The 17,310-nt window shown below is 37.0% G+C and overlaps 1 protein-coding gene across 2 annotated transcripts in view; it reads right to left on the bottom strand.

The window, feature by feature from the left end:
* Positions 1–15,980, bottom strand: part of FNDC3A (fibronectin type III domain containing 3A) — a 194,308-nt gene extending 178,328 nt beyond the window's left edge. For both annotated transcript variants that reach the window (XM_063101768.1, XM_063101769.1), the window contains exon 1: positions 15,416–15,980. The gene's annotated coding sequence lies outside the window, so the exon portion shown is untranslated. The remainder of the gene's footprint in view (positions 1–15,415) is intronic.
* Between the last annotated feature and the right edge of the window lie 1,330 nt (positions 15,981–17,310).

Raw genomic sequence — 17,310 nt, 5'->3', positions numbered from 1 at the left:
AGGCAAGACCAGAGTTGCATTTAGTCTAGGGTTAATTTTTCCCCACTAATGAGGAAAGAGACCCTCCAGGTTACTCTACGAAATGCCCTGTGACTTATGAGGTTCTCTATACTGGCTCGTAGGAACAGGCACTTTTTCTGACCCTGCATGAGTTTGGACATTGTTCTATACAATCCTTTTAGGTGGCTCTTTCCCAAGCCCTGGGTAATTTCCTTACATGCATGTATTTATTAGTACTATGCTGAATACTTAAGGGGAACCCTCTTCAGATCTCTGAGGTCCTTTCTGTGCAGTTCTTTAACTCTTCCCTGCAAATTCTAGTCACCTTGGATTCCCTACACTGCCAGCTCCCTCTCCTCAAATCAGGGGTGTTCTGGGACTTACCTAGGTTCCTCCCTCCCTGTGTTGTGCACAGGAAACTCTCCAGGTAGTAAGCTAAGCCAATCACAGGGCTTGCCTTGTTTTCCCTCTTTTGTTGCCTGATGCCTAATGTCTTGAGCACCACTATTTCATGCAGAAAAGTAAACCAAGTCCCTTTTACTCCATCTTGACAGGTACCTGCATTTGCTACTCTTAATTTTTAATGTACTCAATGAGTAGCAGAAAGGTGAATGAATTTAACAGGAGTAGGATCTAAATGGCTATGCTTTAAAAGTAAGAGATTTTTAAAAGTATGGTCCAGAATTCACCTCTCGAAGCCAGTGTGCTTTTGATATGCCATGAACAAAAAGAAAAATCAAAGTTTTTTTATTGTGGGCAAATGACACACAATTCCTTAGCTTTTGTTTCTGTGTAAGACCTGCAGAGTGAGTTCTTATTTGAATGTGTCATCTGCAAACTAAAACTAATATATTTCTGGAGTTTATTCAGGCCTCTAATTCAGATTTTACTAAGTCTGGCTGCCAGGCAACATAGACAGGATTCCCACAATTTGTGGGAAGAATACTTTGTAATCTGTGGATCTGTCATCACTGCTCTCTTCAAACAGTCCTGGTCTTTGTGGTATCTTCAATTGGCCATGGTTTTCGGGTCTAATAGCTTTTGGTTATAAGTTACTACAAGCTTTTAAATTATAATTACTACATTTTAGCTTTATCATTCTCATATTCAATTCAGTTTTTGGAGAAGGTTGCTTACAACCCTTAGTGTACAATGATGCATACAATAGTAACAATATTTTTTGCTTATTACTTTTACCTTTGTTGCTAAAGTACATGTGTTCATAAACATTCCAACTTGGCTTGTATAGTGACATTTCATGAATGATGTGCTGTTTATGAATTTATGCTATTTAAATAACTTACACTGTATCTTCATGGTAAGTGCAATAACATTTTTATATATAGGGCAGTGATTACAGCCATAGTTTTATAATGTAATAATAGGTCAAACCATATGAAATTGCCTTTTAAGGTCAAAACTTTAAAATATCAAGAATTTCATAAGGTTTAACCTATTAAAAGTAAATACGTATATAGGAAGGGTCTTCAAAAAGTTCATGGATTTGTATTATCTTTAAATTCCATTTTTCCATGAACTTTTTCAAGTACTCTTTGTGTGTGTGTGTGTATTCCTATTCATATCTTTAGAAAACAGTAATTTATATAGATTGTTAGCAACAACCTTACTATAACTTATTTATCTTATTCTCCAATTCCTTGTCCACTGGAAAGGTGGAAGGGTAGTGTGGGTAAGGTGGGTGGGCCTCACTCTTTTATCTCCCCTAAGTGAACGTCGGTTTAAAGGGGGAGGCAGTTAGAGCCATCGTCTTTACTCTCTGTAGTCAGATACACTAAATATAACTTTAACTTAATTTAATTACGCATTCTGGAGATACAAACTCCATTCCACCACTAAGAAATCACACCTTAATACTGGTTTAAACAGACTTCAAAAGAAATCTAGATGAAAAAGACATCACAAAGATACTTCCAGTCAGGAAACTATGGAAACAATAGCTTCAAAGAAATCAACCCCAATACATTAAAGAACTGAATTTGTTCACATAAGACTAATTTTTTTTTCTTAAGTAACATCTTCTTAAATCCCATATATAGATCTAAGTGTCTGCTGTCTTCAGAGAAGTGGGGTTACCTTTGGAGCCAAAGGTAATTACACCCGGGACAATTCTATGGTCATCTACAAATATTTATTGTACTATCTAGAAGTACTAGCTTTTGTATCATAGATTGTTCATTTTGCTCTGTTAGAATATTAAATGCTTGTTTACATCTATGAGTGACCTCAGACTGAAGATCAAACCAGGAGTTTCTGAGTATTTTCTGATCGTAGTAACACTTTAAAAGAATCTAAGTTCACAACAGGAGGGTGTAAGTTTCTGTGTAAAATCTACTATATTACTATAACTTTACCATATTTAGCATGTTTCTTTCATTCTTTCCAAACAGAATTTTATCATAAGATCAAGAAACATTTCATTTTCCATGAGAAGATAGATCTGTCTGTAGACCCCAATATTTTACGGTAGTTTTTTTTTTTTTTTTTTTTTTTTTTTTGTGACCGGTAAGGGGATCGTAACCCTTGGCTTGGTGTCGCCCGCACTGCGCTCAGCCAGTGAGCACACTGGCCATCCCTATATAGGATCCGAACCCGCGGCGGGAGCGCCACTGTGCTCCCAGTGCCGCACTCTCCCGAGTGAGCCACGGGGCCGGCCTTACTGTAGTCTTTTTTGAGGTGACCAGATTCTTTGTTTATAAATCTACAACTATGTCTAGGTTAAAAATTATCGCCTCTAAACACACTCATCTTCCCTGATCTTACTTTTAAAAAATCATCCTTTTCTTTACTCTGTCTTCCTCTCAAGCTGCTAACTTCTCTCCTGTCTATCACCAACTTTCTTAAAATATTAGGTTCTAATATTAAAGGAGTTGAGGTATCAAAATATCTAGGTATATGGGATCTGAAAACAATTGTATTCAAAATTATAATTTTATATTTAAAAAGAAAAGTGCTTTTTATAATAGAAACTCAGAAAACTGTCTTCACTGGCAGCTACAATTATAAAGGTTAAGAATCACCAGTACAATTCTTATTTCTTTTAACACAGCTTCAGAACCAATACTATACTGAAATTGATACTTCTAAAAGCACCAGTGACTTTTGACACCAATTGAGAAGGTTTTGCAAGTAAAAGAATGTGCTATTAAAAATTACACAGGAAAAACAGACATAAATCAAGCCTGTCCTTCCAGAAGGTATGGTCCTAACAAAGACCAATCATAATCACCAAAGCCAAACGCACTTATGTTTTGTTATTTGTTGTATCACAAAGGCTGTACCTGCTAATACTTCAAAACATACATTATTTTTAACTCCTTCCTGCCTCCCAATGCAAATTTCCATTTCTATAGTTAAAAAATGTGGTGTGTCCCTCTCAGACTTTTTCTCTGTACTTACCTGTGTATGAGGTTTTCTGGGATTGGATGTTACATAAATGAAGTCACATGTATTGAACACTGTCTTGCTTTTCATGTAAAATATCTTGAGATTTTCCTAAAGAAGAACATCTATATCTACTTCATGCTTTTTCAAGGGTGCCTAATATTCTACTGTAAATGTATACCTCAATTTGACTATTCTAATGATGAACAGATTTTTTTTTTTTTTTTTTTTAAAGATGACCGTTAAGGGGATCTTAACCCTTGACTTGGTGTTATCAGCACCACACTCTCCCAAGTGAACCACAGGTTGGCACCTGAACAATCAGATTACTCCCAGTTTTCCTTTATACATTTCCTCCTCTGCAGGAAATAACCATGTAATATTCTCTATGAACCTATGACAGTATTTCTGTATTATAGATATACAGAAATGAAACTCCTGGTTCAGAAGTATGCATGTTTAAAATTAACAGACACTGCCAAAATTTTTTCCTAAAACAATGAAGCTACTTATATTCTGTTCAAGTTTATGAGCGCCTACTTTCCAGTTTGATACTATTATTAAGGTTTTCCAATTTTTGCCAAATTTACTAGCAAAGATTTTTAAAAAGTCCTCTAGTTGATGTTCTAATTTAAATTTCTCAGATTACAGGTGTGGTTGAGTATCTCTTCAAAACTTTATAGGCTATCTGTATTGCTACTTATATGAATTTCCTGCTTGTATTATTTCCCATTTTCTACCTGGTTGCCTTTTTCACTTTTTGAATATATACTTTGAATATTAATTTTGTTTATTACATGTGAAATATTTTATCCTAGTTAATTGCTTGCCTTTTAAAATGGCATCTAAGTTTGATGTATCACTTGAAAAGGCCTTTTCCACCACTAAATTTTTTTAAAAATTCACTTCTAAAACTTCTGTCATTTTGTTTTTTACTGATAGATATTTAGTCCATCTGAAACTTAGTTTTGAGAATGCCATGAAGTGGGTACCTAATTATTTTTACCCCAACTGTCCCACAATATGTAGACTAGCTCTTCCATTACTCACTACTTTATCATATAACTCTTCTTTATCCATGGATCTTCTCCTGAAGTCTTTATTCTGCTCCTTTAATCAACATGCCTATCCCTATTCAAAATTCTTATTTTAATAATTGTAATTTTACAATGTTTTCATCTTCCATAGTTATGTCCCCTTTCTTATACTTCGTTTTGAAATTTACTTGGCCATTCTTGTGCATTTCCCCTTCTCAAAACTTGAACCGTCATTTTGTTAAAATTCCATTTTTAAAAACCTACTGGATTTATGATTAGGAATACACTGACTTTATAGACTAATTTGGTAAGCATTTTTTATAGTATTAAGTTGTCACATTCAGAAATATTGTACTCCTCCATCCATTCAAATCTTCTTGTAGTTTTCTTCATATAACTATCACACATTTTTAAAACTTCTTAAGTGTTTTATAATTTAAGCTGCTTTTTCTTATTGTATTTCATAGTTGGCTATTGCTGGTGTATAAGAAAGTTAATGAATTTTCTAAGTTTATCTTATAGCCAGTTGGACTAAAATCTTTTTTTTTTTTTTAACTCAAATCATTTTCAGTTGACTATCTTGCATTTTCTAAGTACTCATATCAACTTTAAATAATGTGATATATTTCTCCCCCATTATGTAGAAGTTAATTATTTTCCTTACTCCTTAATGTACTAGCTAAGACTTATGGAACAATGTTATGTTCCTATCTTTTAATGGAAGTGCTTCTAATATTTCACTATGATATTTGATACAGGTAGAGACCCTTTATAAGGTTATTTCTCATTGATTAAGAGTTATTAGGAATGACAACTGAATTTCAGAAAATGACTGCTTTTAGCACAGTTTATAGTTTATAGTTTCCCCCTTTAATCTATTAATTTAGTGAATTACATTAACATGTTTCCTAATACTGAATTGTTACTTATATTCCTGGGATTTGACACATCAGAACTGGTATGATTTAACAATTACAAGCCCAGGTTCTGGAGTCAGAATGCCTGGGTTCAAATATCAGATCTTTCACTAACTTGCTGTATGATCTTAGGCATACGATTTAATTTGTGCTTTAGTTTCCACATTTTTTTTTGTTGGCCACAAAACAAGTCTTAAAATATTTAAAAAGACTAAGATCATAGGAAATATGTTCTCTGACAACAATAACAGAAGGAAATTTAGAAAAGTCACAAATGTGTGGAAATTAAACAACACTCTCCTAAATAAACAATGGGTAAAAAGAAAAATCACAGGGAAATTAGAGAGTACTTTGAGATAAAAATCAAAGCACAACATATCAAAATTGATAGGATGCAGGGCTCATGTAGTGCTTAGAGGCAAATTCACACTCGTAAAGACCTATATTAAAGGTAAGAAAAATCTCACATCAGTAATGTAAACTTCTACCTTAAGAAAATAGAAAAAGTAAACTAACCCAAAAGCAAATATAAGTAGGAAATAACAAAGATTACAACAGAAATATATGAAATAGGGAATTAAAAAACAATAGAGAAAGTCAACAAAACCAAAAGTCGATTCTTTAAAAAGGTCAACAAAATTTGCAAACCTTTATTAAGACTGGCCAAGAAAAAAAGAGAAAAGACCAAAATTACTAAAATCAGAAATAAAGCACGGGCATCATTACATTGTCATTGTGGTTTTTTGTAATGGTAAGATTTAGTTTCTCTTTCTCATTTGCATTTTTTTTTCTACCAATGGGTTTTGTTCTTCCTTGTGTATTTGTGGTATTGATTATCATTTTTTAGATTCCAGATGCAGGATTTCCTTGAGGATTTCTTGTAAGTCTGGTAAGTAATGTGGTGGTAAATTCACACAGTTTTTGTCTGTCTGGAAAATACGCCATTTTTCCCTTATTTCTGAAGGATAGCCTTGCTGAGTATGGTATTCTTGGCTGGTGATATTATAGTATTTTGAATACATCATCCCATTTTCTTCTGACGTGGAGAGTTTCTGTTGAGAAGTCTGTTGTTAGTCTGATAGGAGCTCCCTTAAAGTTCACTTGATGCTTTTCTCTTCTTTCTTTTAAAATTCTCTCTGTCTTTGAGCTTTGCCAGTTTGACTATAATGTGTCTTGCAGAGGATCTTTTTGAGCTGAATCTGTTTGGGGAGCTTTGAGGCTCCTGGATCTGAAGGTCCATGTCTCTCCCTATGGCTAGGAAGTTTTCCGTTACTATTTCATTGAACAGGTTTTCCATGCCTTTTCCTTTCTCCTCCCCTTCTAGAACACCCATGCTAGCTCTATTAGATTTTCTTCATTTAAAAAAATTTTTTTCCCTTTTTTTTTTGTCTGCCTGGGTTATTTTGAAAAGACTATCTTCAAGATCAGAAATTCTTTCTTCTGCTTGCTCTAGCGTGCTGCTTAAGCTATCAGTTTTTTTTTTTTTTAAATCTCACTGAGTGACTCTTTCAGTTCCATGAGTTCTGCTATATTCTTTTTTAAGGTGTTAATCTCTTTGTAAATTTCCTCCTACAAATCCTGGATTTTTTTTTTCTTGTTTCATTATGTTGTCTGAGTCTTCTCCTATCTCAGTGAGTTTCCTTGAGATTGTTGCTTGGAATTCTTTTTCAGTCATTCAAGGGTTTCCTGCTCTATAGGGTCAGGTATTTGAGAATTACTGTATTCTTTTGCTGGTGTCATATTTTCCTAGGTTTTCATATTTCTAGTATCTCTATGTTGATATCTGGTCATCTGGTAGAACAGTTGCTTCTTCCATTACTCTGGAGTGGGCTTTGAGGAGAGAGATGTCCTCTTCTTTTTCTGGTCTCCACTGGTGACTCTCCTTGTGTCAGTGCAGCTGAGTGTATAGTAGGCCACCTGTACGGTGGCTGTGGCTACTGCTGTGGTGTTGAGCTGCTTTTGTGGCAACTGTGGTTGTGGTAGATGCTGTGATGGGCCACCTGTGCGGATGTGGTGTTTTCAACGTGCTCCTTGCCTGCTTCCAGGCAGGGGATGCTGCGCCTGGCTTCTGCCTAGGACCCTGGGTGTGCTCTGCTTCTTGCCTCCTTCTGGACAGAGGGGGCTGCCAGTTTTCACATTTTTAAATTGGTTATAATGGTATATATCTGTGAGGATTGTTTTAAGGATTAAGTAAACCAATTCACATAAAATTGTTTGGAACAGCACCCAAAACACAGAAAATGTTTAATACATATTAATTACATTATTTACTGAATGTCTCTTATTTGCCAGGCATAGGGTAGTAAACAGCATTGCAGGGGCCAGCAAACTGAGGCTTGCTGCCTGTTTTTGTAAATAAAGTTCAATTGGAACACAGTCACACCCAGTTTATAATTTATCTATGGCTGTTTTTGTGCCCTTACAGTACAGTTTAAGTAGTTGTGACAGAGCCCATATGGCCCACAATGCCTAAAATATTTACTATCTGCTCCTTTATCAAAAAAATTGCCAACCTCATCAGTAATGTTCCAGTTCAAAGAGTTCATAGCCCAGGAGTTGAAGCAGATAAGTAAAAAAATAATATACACTATAGTGGGATATACACAATCATGATATTCTGCAGGTAGTATGGAAACATATAGCAGTTCAATACTAAAAGACAGGAAGGATTCACACAAGTGAAAAAGGTATTTTATTTACTTTTAATTATTTAAAAATATGTATTTATTTACATGTCTTTATCTGTCATCCTAGTCTGTGAATTCCTAGATAGAAGGAAGTATGACATTTGTTTTTGTGACATTCAAATTCTAAGTATCTAGGACATTTTAAGTTTTCAACAAATGATAGACAAATAAATAAATAAATAAATGATGAGAATAAGAATAGGATACATGGGTGACAATGATTAGACATGTTTGTCAAAGTTCTAGATATAAACATCCTATGTCCAGCATTTTACTTGTTAGATGAGCTCTATCTTTTCATCTTTGTAACAGCCTATTCTAAGAGATATGCACTATTATTAATCCACTGTAAAATGAAGAAACCAAGGCTCATGGAGTAGCAGGATCATGTTTATATACTCATACAGCCAGTAAGGGAAGAAACCAACAAATATCTATGTCTGACTAATGCAAAATACATGCCCTTTACAAAAAACTATAAAATTGGGAAGTGGTGGGAAATGATGATACAGTCATAGGATAGCAACAGAGTATGGACTCTTAAAGAGAGACAGAATAGATAACTGATGTGGCAGGAATAGTGGTGTGGTTTTAATTTCTAAAATTGGAGAATGATTTTAATAAATTCATGTTTTTGAAATATTAGCCTGGAAACAATCTAAAAGATGGTTAGAAGACAGATGCCCCTACATTTTACTAAAAGACTACTCTATTACACACATTAGGCCAGTTTTAGAAAGGTTCAAGTAATAGATAAAAAAAAAAAAATTGCTGGTTTACTATGGCATTTAAGGAATACTAATCTGAAGTATCAGAAATAGCTGGTTGTAATAGTTACTAAAGAAATGAAAACGTACTTCATAAACTACTATACCAAAATGTGTATTTAAAAAAAAAAGTATATATTGCCCATGAAAATATGAGATGGGAAAAATCAAGTCTTAACAATAAAGCCATAATTGAGAATGGCTGTCTTGAGAAAACCAAAAAAATCTAGACAATTTAAACATAATGAAATCACAAATTATAAATTGTTTCTGCTTTTCTTTTCATTTAAGCAAATCTTAGGAAAAACTCATTTTGAAGTAACTGAAATGACTACTCTTTCCAGCTAGATCTCAACAAAAGTAGCTGTATAAGACATCTATTTCTGTAAATCAAACTATATAATTACTTTTTAAAGAAAAGTCTTAACTGTGCTTTAAAATATACTTAAACATCTGTTTAGAATCCCCAGAGAAGTAGGAAGATTTTTTTTCCCCTCACAAATTATGTGGCTGTAGGATTATGGAAGACTATATGCATAAATCAATTAAAGTAACCAAACCCCTCACTGGGGAAGAAATCATGTAACTTTTTAAAAGTATTCTGTTCAAATATATATTAAAATGCGGATTCTGAAGGGGAAAAAACCCGGAAAACAAAACAGTTCCCTTCAACATTTCTGACAGGCTGATTAACATTTCTGATAGGCTGAATAACATTTCTGATAGGCTGATTAACAAATTTAGATAAGATTTACACCAAGGTTTATTTCAAAGTATACATCGTACTTTTAGCAACTAGCACATAAGAGATCTCAAGAAGCGAGGGAGGAAGAGAGATATGAAAGTCAATCAGAACTACAGTTTCATCTGTAAAATGAGAGTTCTACCAATAATCTGGCAGGTTTTTGTAGGATTTTAAAAATAACCAAGTATAGGGCCTAAAGTCCAATGAGAGTTCAACAAGTGGATCTTATTACTATAGATACAGAAATTGTCTTCCACTTGAAAAAAGAAATACCATAAGGAATTCACTTTTTTGCAGATTTTTAACACACTTTGGAAATAATGGCTGAAGTTGTTTGAGATAGAAGATCAGTATTCCTTTGCAAAAAGGGACAGAGGCACTGGATATGGACTGTACTGAAAGATTAATAAGAATGGGAAGTTTTTATATACATTCTCTGTCAAGAAAGCAGTTAAATCTTTTGAGTAAACTAAATATTTACTGGAAACATACTAAGTTTACAGAACTTTGGAGGATAAAACTTGAACTCCAGATTTCTGGTCTTATTTAAAAAAAAAAAAAAAGCTGCACTGCTCCCAATATAGTAGTATTAATGTAAACACTTACATGGTACTTTACTGTTTTAATGTTTTCATGGTTTCCAACACCTCTTTGGGTCTTCACAATATTTGTGAGGAACACAGACAAATATTATTCTCCATTTTAAGGACTGAAAAACCAGTATTGAAAAAAAAACTATCCCCAAATCATATGGCTGACAAATGGTAAAGTTGGAACTCAGATCTAGATTTTTGAGTCACTATCCAAGGTACTTTATCTCCTATTTGGGAAATGGAAGTATGTGGAATGGCGAAGATGTTTCAGACACTGACAAAAAGAAGGGGGGAGGGGCACGTGAATTGCTAAGTTCTCCTTAAGGCAAAATACAAAAAGTCAAAGTTTTATTAGGTAGCATTTTATGAAAGCTGAAATTTAGTTCAAAAGGTTTGCATTGCCTTAACACTTAAGACAGTGTATACACTTACAAAGTATGGAAAATGCTGATAATAAATAAAGGTGCAAAAGTTAAATTTTGCGGTTTTATTTATTTAGTTGGTTTTAATGTTTTTAAAAAGAAAAAGGAAACACCACTGATTCTATCCAGGCAGCTCCCCATCTTACACATCTTTACTTTTCCCAGCACCTACTACTAACCTGGATATATGGAATGTATTTACTAATGTCTGCTGAATGAAAGAAAGACTACTCTTACGCTATAATCTTGCTCTCCTGATGCCACAAAATGTAGAGTATCTAGAGTATCACTGGCCAACTGTCTTATACAACCATAACCTAAGGCTCTGCTATTCACCTGGTGATGGTACGTGAAACGCTGCGTGCTGAAGGAAATAAAATTGCCTTAGAAATACACATCTATAAATTTATAAACTTCCAAGAGATGTTTCATGTAAATGAATTTTTGAAATAACTGATACTTATCCTTTAAATCACCACAACTTATTTTAAAATAATCCTAATGGAAATATTTTTAAGAGATTTCTAAGTCTTTCTTTCCTGCCTTAATTGGCATATAATGTAACCTTTTCTTGATGAGTCAAGCTCATCAATGTAAATATCAATTATTAGACTGTTCCCTAACACAGTGACTCTTTCCACCACAGGATGTCCAACTGTTTGTCCCTTCACTAACTTATCCTAGACTACTTTTAAAAGCAAGGTTCCTTACTGCCTGCTTCCCTGTTGTCACTTTTAGGCCACCAGCAGCCTAGCCAAGGTTTCTAAAATGACAGCTATAGTTTCAAAAAATGTAAAACCAGCACAGGCAGTTGATATACTTAACCTTACATAAATTCTAAATCAAGCCACTGTGTAGCTATTTTCATTGCTGTAAGGCCTGGCTCAAAGGCTTCTCTTCTTTTACTTCCTAGTTCTGAGACCTATTCTAGGCTCTTGCTAGAAGTTTGGCCACAAAATAACAAAATTACAATCACAGTAGTACTATTTTCTGCATATTTTCTTTACTTTTAGTATAACATAAGGAAAAAATATAAATAATAGTCATAAAACACAGCAAACAACCATCTAGACAAAATGATAGAAGACGCTTTACAATATGTGCCATATGTACAATTACCTAGCCAATTGTTAGCCAGGAGTCAGCAAACTAGGCCAAATTCAGCCCACAGAAAGCTTGTTTTTGTTTGTCCCTTAAGCTAAGAAAGATTTTTACATTTTTAAAAGATTGCAAAAAACAAACAAAAAATATTCAATAGAGACTGTAAATGGCCTTCAGGCCTAAAATACTTATTTTCAAGCACTCTACAGAAATAGGTTGCACATCCCTGATCTAAGCTATATAAACAAACACATATAAACTACCCATTATATATAAAGCTTAACTATTAATATGTCAAAGTAGATACATAGTTCTTTCAGTGAAAGAGCCAAAATGATTTGTCCAACCCGGCCTATTCCTCTTCTGACCATGCATTGGGGCTTTGCTAAAATCTCTAACTAACCTCCTCTTTCTTCCTCCTAATACTTGTCCTTGGATGCTCTCAGACTGGTCTCCTTGCTACTACTTCCAAATCTGCCTGTTAATCTCTTTTAAAATGTCTTTCCCTCTGCTATCTAAATAAATCCTTCCTAAATTTCAAGTCAACTTCCTCCAAATGTCCTCCAGGATTGTTTCAGCCCTCACTGGCCTTGATATCCTTTAAACTACAGCTGGTATCACACAATTTAATAACACCATCTTATATTTTTTGCTAATGATTTCCTGTGCATTAGTCTAGTATCCCTAACTAGTTTGTAAACTACTTGAAGGAACACATCACACTGCTTTTGTATCCTTACTTTATTATCATCCTCTGAGCACATGCCATCACCCAAGAGCACTTCTCTATCTTGGAAAGAAAATTACCTGAGGATTGGCAATGGGTGGTAAGTGATTAGAAATATCAAAAGATGACACCCATAAAAGGACCTGATTGAAGACCATAGCTACTGCAAACTTAGAAAGATAAGCAAAACCACAACAGTGGGAAGATAAAATATAGGATCAAGAGATCAAAAAAAAAAAAAAAAAAAAAAACCCCAAAACTCATTGAATAATACTCTGAAATAAAATGAGACCAAAATATTAAGGAAATGATAAAAACTCACAATACACGTAAAAGAACAAAATTTGCCTTTCATCACTACTGGCTACTAATTTCCTTTTAACAAGCAGCTCCTGACATTGATACACATGGGGGCCATATTGCTTGTTTTGCAATGTGATAAACTGAAGCAGAAAAAAGCTCAATGTAATAGACATGTACGGTATTCTAAATCTTTGGATTTACAGTATTGTGAATTTATTTGAAGTCTGCTAGAGATTGCTGAAAAGAAAAAAAAAAACACCAATCACTTATCTTTTAATTATTTGGCTAATAAAATTGGAAATCATGTGCATATTCCTACATCACTCTTAAAGACACCATCTAGACTCATTTTCATGGAAAAATGCACCAAGAATGTTTAAAATAAAAAACAACAAAACCTTTCAGTTATTTCATCAAATTGTATTTTTAAAATATAAAGTGCACAAGCCTTATATGACGTAAGAACACAAAAAATATACAAATGTTTTAAAATGAGCATAAATATTACCCATGAGTCTAAATTAACAACAGACAAATTACATATTAAATGCTCTTTACCTAAGTAAAGCTACAAAAGACAATGAGAATTTTAATCATGCATTCTCTTTTTTTCCTGGGTTTTATAGAACCTCTCAGCCCTTACCCATGCCTGGCTGGTCAAGAAAGAGGAAGAGATTTTATCTTAATTAGTAATAAAATATGCTTGCTATTATATTGCAGAAATCTGACAAGTAGAAAGTAATCATCAAATACATGGTAAAATAAAATACTTCAGCTCTCAATTACTCACACGAAGAGAGGAAGTGATGACAAACATGACACCAAAAGCAGATAATCCTAGAATCTATTTTTTCAAAGGCATGTCATTAATTTGGAAGGAGTGAATTAACCTTATAATTATGCTTGACCGAGGCCAGTGTTAACCAGGACTTTATTTTTCCTGAACATTCAATGATTCGAAAGATTCAGAGAAAAGGGAAAAAAAAGAGGGAGTTAATTCAGAAGCATACAGGTGGCTAAAGGTGGTCAGCTTGGTATAAAAAATTTTCCAGTTAACCTACACGTAGAAATTGAGAGATGATCTAGGAAGGGAAAGAAGAAGATATAGTAAAACTTAATGCGCTAAACATTTTAAATATAAAATTTAACATAAAAATTTTAACAAGATTTTTTTCCTCTCAAGTCATCATCCCTTCTTCCCACTAATTGGTGTTATCAGTGTAGTAAGAATTGTTAGTGGGCTAAAACGCTAAGAGCAAAATTACAGGTTATATTTTATAAAAGATGCATTAAAAATCCTTATCACTGATTTTTCTTAGGTCCAACCATCTGTCTCAGTGTGCACTTTATCTCATTACTTCAGAAAAATTAATTCAATCAAGAAAATACCAAAAAGGCAGGGGACTCATTTCTCTTGAACATTTTTAGGTGATTTAAACAAAACTTACAAGATGGCAAGGATTACAGATTTAGCAAATACACAAAAACTAAATATTCATCCAAACACAAGATCAGAGCCACGAAACTCAATTCGTTTCTTCCTAACATATGGCTCAAACTCCTGAGTGGCATATGTTTAGTACTGGTGCTTGTAAGAGCATGGAGATAAAATATTAGAGTTCAACTGTAATTTCATTCTTATAATACTGAAACACACACACACACTTTGGTTTCAAGAGCTAAAAACAGACCATAGTAAGAAGCAAAATAATCATGCTGCTCGGTTTTTTAAGTCCTTATTAAACACATAATGGGGATTATACTGTAATAAGAATTTTTTTTTTTTGGTCAGCCTGTTATTCTTAGTTCATAGATGGTGAGACACACAGGTGTCCAAAGAACTTACATAAAACCTAACGAAAGAACATCTCTAATTCACGATCCCTCGCACCCCCAGCAACCATTACACACGCACTCCTAAAACATTCCGAAGCTTTTAATGCTAACAGTTTAATAAAGGAACGATTAACGAGCACATTCATTAAAACGGCCACCCTTGTGTTCGCAATCTGACGACGAAATTATTTGTTCGTTTTCCTTTACCTAACACATGACGTCCTTCCAAAGCCGTGTCAAAAGTTCAAAGATCCAGGTTGTTAAACAGGGCGAGGGCTGCAGCCTCGAGTCCACCTCCCGACTGAACAGGTGTGGTTAACTCACCCAGAGAGAGGAACGGCCAGGTACTGGCTGCAGCCACACAGGATCAAGAACAGAAGGGCGGGTTTTCGAGGTTTTAACCCCAAGATGAGCAGGGGAAACTCTCTTCAGAAAAGCGTTCAAGTTCGGCGGCTGCGGGGCGGCCAAAGCGGAAGGCGCGGCGGGCGCTGGGCGATCTCTCCCGAGGGCTCCGCACCCGCCCCCAGCCCCTCCGGAGCGGCGCTGCTCGCCTCTCAGCGGGCCGCCCGCGCCCCCGCGCCGCCTCCCTCCGGTTGGATAGCGCCCCCGCAAAGCGCGTCCCGGAGAGACTCGGCCCCGGCAGGTGCCCGACAAGTTGACGGCTACTGTCCCCGGCCTCACTCCCTCTGTGCCCACTGCGCGCCCACAGGGTGGGTGGGCCGGGCCGCTCGACGGGCCAAGCCCTGCCCGGCGCCCCGGCTCTCAGCCCCAGACTAACGGTTTCCGCGACGCCCGCTCTGGGGAGGGACGGAGCTGGAACGGGGCTGGGACGACTCGGTGTCCCCCGCCTTTCGCGGAAGGAGTGCCCGTGCTCTCACCTCCGAGTCACGCCGTTCTGAGGCAGGGGAAGGCAGCTCCTCTGGCTCCTACTTCTTCGGGCTCCTGATCTTTCTCTGTCTCAGCGGCAGAGCCAGCTCTCGGGGCCGTCGCGGCCGCCGGCACGCTGTTGGGGTTGTTTCCTGGCAGTGACGGCGCCGCCTCAGCCCCGCTCTTCGCTGCCTCTCCGCGTAGCTACCGCTTTCTGTTTCACCCGAGGGACCACGAATGCCGCCGCCGCCATGCTTACTACGGAGCCGGGAGGAGGAGCTCAGAGTCGGCGCGCCGAGTGCGGCTGCGCGAGCCCCGCCGACGGCGCCCCCGGCCGGCCCGGACCCCCGCCCGCTCCCGCGTCCGCCGCACCTCAGCTGTGTTTCGGGAGGACTAGTCCCTGCGGAGCCGCCAGCGCGTGGCGGCCGAGCGCCCACCGCCCTCCCGGTCCCCGGCTGATTCCCAAGGCCCGGCTGCGCCTGGCTCGCGGTAGCCACCGCCGCGGCCACACTCAAGAAACGTGGAGTTTTGAGTGACCTTCCGAGGGCCACTCACACAATTCTTAATCCACATTTTAAAAAGACCACCCCTGAGCCGCACCGTGTCAGCCCGTTCCCGAAAGCACCAGAACTGATTGCTGGCAGGTGCTTTGAGAGACACTCCCCCAATGACTAGGAAGCCAACTGAAGTGAGCTTCTGTCTTTGCCAGCACAAACATTTAGAGCCCGGGATCTCGATATCAAGCAAAAATACTTAGAGATTTACTTCAGTTGAACACGTGAGGGTTAATTTCTTGGTCTCTTCGCCAGCCAAATTTCTTCTAAACCCTTTACCTTAATTTTTACAACAGCACGAAGACTTACAAGTGAATGCAGCCGCGATTTCCTTAAACTTCAAGCAACTGGGGGCGCTGCAATAATGCCCAAGGGCTGGCCGGGGCTGCTAACTTTTACAGTTTCCACCGGAAGACCTGAGGAGGGATAGTCTTTGGGACACGGAGCCTACCCCAGGAACTGTCCTTTCAAAAATGGTGGCGGGTGTAACCAAGCTCCATGTCTGCCATGTCCCAGGGGATTGCTGTTGTGTATAGAATCCCTCCTTTGGTGCTCTCTTTTTTCTCTTTGGAATGTTTTCTTCACCTTTTCTAATATCTGTCACTGCTTCACATCTCCTCATCTGCCTCTTTATCCACTCTGATCCTTCTTATTCTTTCTACTTTACTGTTTATGTTTTTACCCTTTTCTCCTTTCTCAGCTGCTTTTTCTATGGCTCCAGGTGATGATTGATCAGATGTTTATAACCACAGCCAGCTAATGAGAGGTTCCTTTTCTCCCAGTCAGCGAATAGCACAGTGACTCTATATCAAGTGGTATCTTGAGATATTTTCATTGCTCTTAACTATCAGAAGTTCTTTCTCTGCAAAAGATGTTTCCTTTTCTTAACTTCCAGGTTTGGCCCTCTTCCAGTCGAAACTGCTGAAAATCTGATCTTGAAATAACAGAAGTTATATGTTGTTTTAAAAGATGAGAATTTATAAGGGTGTGGGTGAGTTGGGTGGCTTCTCCGTATTGCTGTCCAGCTCTGTTAGTGTTTCCAAACTTAACTCTAAGCTAGTGATTTCCAAAGCTTCCTACTAGGGAGCTTTTAAAAAATATAGAATCCAATAATCCACCCCTCAAGATTTTGATTCCTTTGTTCATGGGAGAGGTCAGAAAATGGCATTTAAAAAACAAAAAACCTATTTTTAAAAAGTGTGTTTTGGGCAAACCTACATGAAGTACCATATACACAAGGGTTCTTCAAAAAGTTCATGGGAAAATGGAATTAAAAGCTAATATGGTCAGAGCAAGGAAGAACATCTATTTTGAAGGAGACTAAGGTATAATTCAAGAACGTCTCTGAAGTA

The sequence above is a fragment of the Cynocephalus volans genome, chromosome 7 (assembly GCF_027409185.1).
Source record: "Cynocephalus volans isolate mCynVol1 chromosome 7, mCynVol1.pri, whole genome shotgun sequence".
Taxonomy (NCBI): Eukaryota; Metazoa; Chordata; class Mammalia; order Dermoptera; family Cynocephalidae; genus Cynocephalus; species Cynocephalus volans.
This window is presented reverse-complemented; position numbering and strand designations above follow the sequence as displayed.